Source organism: Bison bison, unplaced genomic scaffold (genome assembly GCF_000754665.1).
Source record: "Bison bison bison isolate TAMUID 2011002044 unplaced genomic scaffold, Bison_UMD1.0 scf7180017864456, whole genome shotgun sequence".
In the NCBI taxonomy this organism is placed as follows: domain Eukaryota; kingdom Metazoa; phylum Chordata; class Mammalia; order Artiodactyla; family Bovidae; genus Bison; species Bison bison.
The window spans coordinates 21,473,949-21,482,854 of record NW_011495018.1 but is presented as its reverse complement, the minus strand read 5'-3'; positions in this window follow the sequence as shown (position 1 = coordinate 21,482,854).

The following is an 8,906-nucleotide window of genomic DNA, read 5'->3' as shown; positions in this document are numbered from 1 at the left end:
ACATACAGAAAACGAAGATCATGGCATCTGGTCCCATCACTTCATGGCAAATAGATGGGGAAACAGTGGAAACCGTGGCTGACTTTATTGTTTTGGGCTCCAAAATCACTGTAGATGGTGATTGCAGTCATGAAATTAAAAGACGCTTACTCCTTGGAAGGAAAGTTATGACCAAACTAGACACAATATTAAAAAGCAGAGACATTACTTTGTCAACAAAGGTCCATCTAGTCAAGGCTATTGTTTTTCCAATAGTCATGTATGGATGTTAAAGTTGGACTATAAAGAAAGCTGAGTGCTGAAGAATTAATGCTTTTGAACTGTGGTCTGGAGAAGACTCTTGAGAGTCCCTTGGACTGCAAGGAGATCCAACCAGTCCATCCTAAAGGAGATCAGTCCTGGGTGTTCATTGGAAGGACTGATGTTGAAACTGAAACTCCAGTACTTTGGCCACGTGATGTGAAGAGCGGACTCATTTGAAGAGACCCTAATGCTGGGAAAGATTGAGAGCAGAAGGAGAAGGGGACGACAGAGGATAAGATGGTTGGATGGCATCACCGACTCAATGGACATGGGTTTGGGTAAATTCCAGGAGTTGGTGATGGACAGGGAGGCTTGGTGTGCTGCATGCAGTTCATGGGGTCGCAAAAAGTCAGGCATGACTGAGCAACTGAGCTGAACTGAACTGAACATGCAGTCTTGGCTAATGTTGGGAACATAAGATGGTGGCACAGAAGCAGGAGCTCATGGTTCCTAAAATTTTAGAAGTCTGAACAGGAACATGATGAAGCCAGTACTGGATGATACTGTAATGGTCTCAAATAATCTCTTAAGGCTAATAAGACCCATAGGCCAAATAAGAAGTGATCAGGAAGGAAAGAGGGTCAGGATCTTTTCTACCAAGTAGTGTCTCCTTCATCTCCACCTCCACCTCCAGAAATCTCTTCTCAACTGGACTCTTCCTGTTTTCACGGCTGTTTCAGTCACAGGGCACTGAGTTCTGATGTTTCTAGTGGCCAGTATCATTAGTATGGAACAGTCTTGCCTCTCTAGCTAGATCACGGAGACCAGGATCCATTTCTGCCATCTGTCTTGGCCACTTCAGTGCACGGTGCAGAGATGGTTGCTGAACACTTGAAAACAATCTTTCTCTGCATTCAAGTCACACATGTAGAAATCATCAGGCCCACATCTCTTGATATCATTTAGTACTAATGCTGACCGCCAACTGAATAGGTCTGCATTTCAGGCCTGGCTTCTTGTTGCAGATCTCCTCTGGTGGGATATCAAAGAGATAAAACCAGGCTTCTTTTAGAACCAGCTACAATCGTGGAATTTTCTTTCCTTGTTCTTTCCTCTGATTTAAACAAGCATTCACTATATATTGGCAATGCAGGTAGCCCAGCTTCATTCCCTCCTGTGTGCTTTAATTAGCCTCCTTTCTAGTTCCTGTTGTCAGCCTCCTGCTGTGTGTTCCTGGCCATGTGAGTGGACTGGGAGGGCTCTTATATTTCTTTACTGGAACCTGGGTGGACTCTTCAAAGAAGATTGTTTTTTAAAGAATGTTTGGGTCATATGGTATTGGTTAGCTCTTGCTGGTCTCTAAAATACGAACATAATTTGACCTGTTCTGCTCTCTTGTGACTTAAAACTTGAGTGTATGATACTGGACGAAGATGAAGTGGAAAAGAAAAATCAGGTCCTTTTATATTTTGTTAATTTAAAAGTTAGCAGAAAGATAATCCCAGAAAAAAATCATGATGTTTTTAATTTCAGCTGTTAAGTAGGATTACAGAATAGAAGATGACTTGGAATAGATTTGAATTATTGCTCTATTACCACTCAGCCAAATGACCTTGAACAATTATCTCACTTTTTGAGATCACAATTTCTTCTATAAAATAAAGAAATTATACCAAATAAACCACCTGAAAGGATTCTGTAGCTCAAACATCCTATGAAAACATGGCACACTCATTTCAAAGGCTTAGAAAGCAATGTAACTCACTGCTCTAATCTAGTGGGAGATGTAGACATGACTAATACAAAAATCAAATTGGAAAGTCATGAAGTAATGCCCTTATTTCCTACTATACATATTTATTCCATATAGTAAGTCATTTTAAGCACTCTGCACTATCATCTTACTGTAATCCTCAGGACATCTCTACCATAAGCTTTATCTCCACTTAACAGCTGAGAAAACTGATACCTAGAGATGTAAATGGCAACCCACTCCAGTACTCTTGCCTGGAAAATCCCATGGACAGAGGAGCCTGGTAGGCTGCAATCCATGGGGTCACACAGAGTCGGACACAAATGAAGCGACTTTGCATCAGCAGTAGCAGCAGAGATGTAAATAAATTGCTAGTTATATAACTAGTAATTGTGTATCTCAGATTAAATCCAAATCTTTCTGATTTCATGGTTCCTACAGCTATGCAGACTCCACCGAAACAAAGACAAATAATAAACCCCCACACACACACACACAAAAAAAAAACCCACTTAGCTTTACTACAAACATACAAATGCTTCTGCAAAGAATTATTAAAGAAGGGCAAGGGAAGAGAACTGTTGCCCCATATTTGAGGTAGGGAAGATTTGTAGAGACAACTTTTTTAAAGAGTGTTTTTCTAGTCTTCCTGGAATGCCTGCCTCATTCTTACTGAAGATTTTACCTTCCTTTGGGATAAGCTCTTCCTCCTCCTCATCGTCACATGTAAAGTAGGTATATGAGCACAGGTGACCTGCATGCTATAAAATTGCCTCCCTTTGATTCTTTGGCAAATACAGATAACACTAACCTTCTGACATTTAGTTCTGGGACAAGAGTTTTCAATGAATTATGAAAAGACTATGATAGGAGCCTCAGTTTAGATGAAATCAAGTAAAAAATATGGTTCCTTTTATTCTAAGAAAGCACATATGCTCCCACTGATGCCCAGCAATTTTGCCAGAGGTGCTTTCTATAGCTGACATTGACTTCACATCCCTACATTGGGTCTAGTCTCTTCAGAAAGAGCACAAAAGCTAAACTATAAAAATCCTCACCATCCACAGGAGACAGTAGGCTATGGGACACTGCATATTTTCCAGGAAGTGGTAGAGTCTGATGGATATTCAGTGGAGAATTCCCTTGACCACCTGGCAAGATATGTGTCTGATATACTGATATATTTGATTTAGTCATAAGTCCTTAGTTTTATTGTTGTTATCCCTCATCTCTTAAATAAGAAATTTGTTGTTGTCAGTTGCTCAGTTGTGTCTGACTCTTTGCAACCTCATATTCTGCAGCATACCAGGCTTCTCTGTCCTTCACCATTGCCTGAGCTTGCTCAAACTCATGTCCATTGAGTCAGTGATATCATCCAACCATCTTATCCTCTGGCATAGCCTTCTCCTCCTACCTTCTATCTTTCCCAACATCAGGGTCTTTTCCAGCGAGTCAGCTCTTCGCATCATGTGGCCAAAGTATTAGAGCTTCAGCTTCAGCATCAGTCCTTCCAATAAACACCCAGGACTGATCTCCTTTAGGATGGACTAGTTGTATCTCCTTACAGTCCAAGAGACTCTCCTCTCAAGAGTCTTCTCCAACGCCACAGTTTAAAAGCATCAATTCTTCATTCCTCAGCCTTCTTTGTGGTCCAACTCTCACATACATACATGACTACTGGAAAAATCATAGCTTTGACTAGACAGACTTTGTTGGCAAAGTAATGTCTCTGCTTTTTAAAATGCTGTCTAGGTGTGTCATAGCTTTCATGCCAAGGAGCAAGCATCTTTTAATTTCATGACTGCAGTCATTGTCGCCAGTGATTTTGGAACCCAAGAAAATAAAGTCTGTCACTTTGTCCATGTTTCCCCATCTATTTCCTATGAAGTGATGGGACCAGATGCCATGATCTTTATTTTCTGAATGTTGAGTTTTAAGCCAGCTTTTTCACTCTCTTATTTCACTTTCACCAAGAGGCTCTTTAACTTCTCTTCACTTACTGTCATAAGAGTGGTATCATCTGCACATCTGAGGATACTGATATTTTTCCTGGAAATCTTGATTCCAGCTTGTGCTTCATCCAGCCCAGCATTTCACATGATGTACTCTGTATAGAAGTTAAATAAGCAAGGTGACAATATACAGCCTTGACATACTCCTTTCCCCATTTGGAACCAGTCCATTGTTCCATGTCCAGTTCTAACTGTTCCTTCTTGACCTACAAACAGGTTTCTCAGGAGACTGGTAAGGTGGTTTGGTATTCTCATCTCTTTAAGAATTTTGACAGTTTGTTGTGATCCCCACAGTCAAAGACTTTAGCGTAGTCAATGAAGCAGAAGCAGATTTTTTTTCTGGAATTCTCTTGCTTTTTCTATGATCCAATGGATGTTAGCAATTTGATCTCTGGTTTCTCTGCCTTTTTGAAATCCAGCTTGAACATCTGGAAGCTCTTGGTCCATGTACTCTTGAAGCCTAGCTTGGATGATTTTGCCCATCACCTTGCTAGCATGTGAAATGAGTGCTATTGTGCAGTGATTTAAACATTCTTTGGCATTGCCCTTCTTTGGGATTAGAATGAAAACTGACCTATTCCAGTCCTGTAGCCACTGCTGAGTTTTCCAAATTTGCTCACATATTGAGTGGAACACTTTCACGGCATCATCTTTTAGGATTTGGAATAGCTCAACTGGAATTCCATCACCTCCACTAGCTTTGTTCATAGTGATGCTTCCTAAGGTCCACTTGACTTCACTCTCTAGGATGTCTGGCTCTAGGTGAGTGATCATACCATTGTGATTATCCGGATCATTAAGATCTTTTTTGTATAGTTCCTCTGTGTGTTCTTGCCACCTCTTCTTAATATCTTCTGCTTCCATTAGGTCCACACTGTTTCAGTCCTTTATTGTGCCCATCTTTGCATGAAATTTTCCCTTGGTATCTCTCATTTTATTGAAAATATCTCTAGCCTTTCCCATTCTAATAATTACCAGTAAAAAAAATACATTAATATTTATACACGTAAGTTATTTTCCCCCTTTTTCCTCTTCTAATCACTTCATTACCTATCACTCACTATCTCATGTTTTATTCTGGCCATGAAACTTGCTTTGTTGCCAGTGCTTGGCCTTTTTGAATGTCAATTTAAATACAAAATAAGGCACCTTCCAAACATTAGTGAGTAATTGATCCCATAGTCAACTTTTTAAGGGGAAACCTGAGAGTTCTTTGGAGGGAGACAATATGGTTTCCATTGCATCTTTCTCAGCAAAGCAATCGACCACATAGACACTCTCTTCCACTAAAAACCTTTCTTTATTTAAGAAAGCAATCTTAAAAGAACAGCTAGCAAAATACCCAAACCACCGGGAACTCCAAGGGGGACAGTTGAAGGCAAAGTTAACCTATTTTAAGTGATAAGACAAGGGAGGAATAGCTTTCTGATGTCTAGTGAGATGTTGTGATTATTTATGTTGGAAGCATATCCTCCTCAAAATGTTTCATCTTTATCAAGCTTTCCATAAAAATGATTGAACTCAAAGCAAGTATCCACTGCAGACCACTACTGACTCCTTGATCTACAATTGACTTGTACCCAGATCTACCTCACACTGTTCCTTCATTAACCATTTGGCAGAAGGTAGGTGTTTACTTCCCTAGGCATAAATTATACAATTCCAAAATACCTGAAGAAAAAGTAGCCTTCACCCCAAATCTTTACTATAACATATATTTTGCATCACCACACATTTGTATGCTTCTTTATAAATATTCCAGAATATTTTCTGGGCTTATGTTTGATTCTTAATATATATCTAGATGATATATGGGAAAATATTGAGCACTCTATTTTTCATAAACCTTAAAGATTCAATTCAATAAATTTTTGTGATTACTTTTATTTAAGTATGTATTTGTGTCTAAGTATTATTTATTGTTATATTTAACCATTATGTATCTGTAATGTTCTTTAACTGTTCACATATGTATGCTCTATCTTCAAAACAAGACAGTTCTTTAACAACACATATTTATAAAGATCTTTTGGAGACCAGGCACTTCCAGAGATGGAGAGTTTAGTAAGATCCATCAACGTCTTCACAGGGTTTTTAGTAAAGGCTCTACCATAATCACACATATGTTAATTACCTATGAACAGTTACTGATATTTCACCTACTTTCAAAAGTAAATTTAAGGCTAGCCACAAAATGCTCAAATACATATGTGAGAAATTAAGTGCAAGAACTGAATATTTATCATCTTTCTATTTTCAGATCAAGGATGGCGCCTGGCACAAGCAATGAAGTTCTCAGAAAGGTTTTTCTGTAAACTATCATAGGACTTAGTCTTCATCTACAACAGTGAGGAATCAAAAAATATACCAACACAACCACTGCCTTATGGAGACGATGCCATAATTAGGAATTCTAAAAGATTCTGTTCACACCAGTTTCTTAGGAAATACTGAGCTATGAGATGGTTAGATAGCATCACTGACTCAATGGACATGAATTTGAGCAATCTCCAAGAGAGAGTGAAGGACAGGGAAGCCTGGCATGCTGCAGTCCATGGAGTCACAAAGAGTCAGACATGACGTAGCAACTGAACAATAACAACCTCTCTTAATAATCCTTTGACCTGTGTCACAACATCCAATGACCTAACTAAAATAATTCTAACTCATTCAAAACTTTGATGAGAGAGCAGAACTTAAAATGGTGGGTTAACACTATTCTAGAAGGTCAATGGTGACATGGAATAGTGATTGTGACTTACTTTTAAGATACTATTAAATTATTTTTAAAAATTCTGTATGCACATACAAACCTTTACTTCATGTGACATGGATAAAAAATAATATAAAACTCACAGATATCACCCTTTCATTCATTTCCTCTGATATATTTGCTATAATTTGGATGAGTATTGAAGAAGTTCCAAATGTTACTTTGTACTGAAGATGTATTACAATTCAGCTCACAGAACCTCAGCCACTGTCATTATAGCAGGGAAATGGAGTTACACCTTAGGTCTTCTGAGTCAGGACCCAAAAGCTTTGTTATAAATGATTTACCATCCTGAAACAATGTATCATTCCATTCAAGCTAAACAGGATAAAAGGGAATCCTTGTGCACTGCTGGTGGGATAACCCTATGGAGTTTATGCACATGAAACTTTTAAAAAGCACTGTATATGTTCCAGAGCTACTTGTAAAAAAGTTTCCCAGATTCATTCTTTCCTGCTATTGCCCTTCTTGAATTCTGACCCCTCTTTGCTTCTGTACTCTTACTCTGAATCTTGGCTTATGATCCACACAAGATAATGGCTACCACAATATAATTCTCTTAAGGGTCACTATGTTATAGGCAGTCCCTTCCTTTGGGGGGTAAATTTAATAGTCATGGATGCTTTCTAATCCTTTCCTCACGCCAGGAAGACTCAGTAGAGGTGCCACAAGATTTAACTGTTGGTGAAAATGTATATTGGTACATCCTCTGTGGAAAACAGTACAGAGGTTCTTAAAAGATTAAAAATAGAACTATCATATGATCCACCAGTCTCACTTCTGAGTACACATCTGAAGGAATTGGAATCAAGATCTTAAAGAGACAGCTTTCCCTTTTTACCCTGTTCGATTCCACGGTTCCTCACATTCACTCACTGGCAAACACCACCCTTTCTTCCACTGTATTCAGGTGCCAACCCCAGCTCTGCATAGACCTACCTATATTTTGCCAACAATTGTTTAATACCTATTTGACCATGACCTGAATGTGAAACCATATGGAAGTCAAAAGCTATGAAGGGGGAAATGGAGAGACATTAAGGTCAGTAGTAGCTGTCTTCTGGAGGCCAGAGCTAAGGACAGGAGATGTTATTACAGAAATAATTTCACTTATGTCATTGAGAATGTAAGGTTCTAAAAGAGTAAAGGTCAGTTTATGGTATTTAACTATGAGAATAAAGTGGGAATGATTATAATAAGCTTAGTAGCAACATAAGAATAGAAGCCAACTGAGTTTGACCTGCAGAGAGTTTCGTAGATAGTTCTTATAACATAGTATCTGTAATATCAAGGTAGATAGATATGCTCCCAAGAAACCATGGATGAATATCTATGAGGCTAAAGAAAATTTCCAGACCTGAGCTAGTTCTCAGAACCAGAATAAACTGACTGAAGAAGAGGCCTACAATCCACAAGAAATGACCTACAATATGACAGTAAGTATTATGATGACAATACTCCTACTTCTTCCCGAAAAGGACTTATTACTGTCCAATTATGTCACCATATACTGGGAAAAGGAGACTATTTAACTACTTCAAAAACTCTTGGATACATGGCCTAATTGACATTAGTAGCTAGGGACATGCAGTGTTATTATGCATCATCTAATTAGAGTAAGCTACAATTAATAAATGGATTCATGACCCAGGTCCACCTTACAGAGAATTCACTTGGTCCAGAGATACCAAAGGTCATTTCCCTAGACTCAGAGTTTATAATTAGAATGCACATGTTTGATGTATGCAGAATCCCTACACTGATTCATTGGTCTATGTAGTTCAGTTCAGTTCAGTTCAGTTCAGTCGCTCAGTCGTGTCCAACTCTTTGCGACCCCATGAATTGCAGCATGCCAGGCTTCCCTGTCCATCACCAACTCCTGGAGTTCACTCAGACTCACGTCCATCGAGTCAGTGATGCCATCCAGCCATCTCATCCTCTGTTGTCCCCTTCTCCTCTTGCTCCCAATCCCTCCCAGCATCAGAGTCTTTTCCAATAAGTCAACACTTCGCATGAGGTGGCCAAAGTACTGGAGTTATAGCTTTAGCATCATTCCTTCCAAAGAAATCCCAGGGCTGATCTCCTTCAGAATGGACTGGTTGGATCTCCTTGCAGTCCAAGGGAC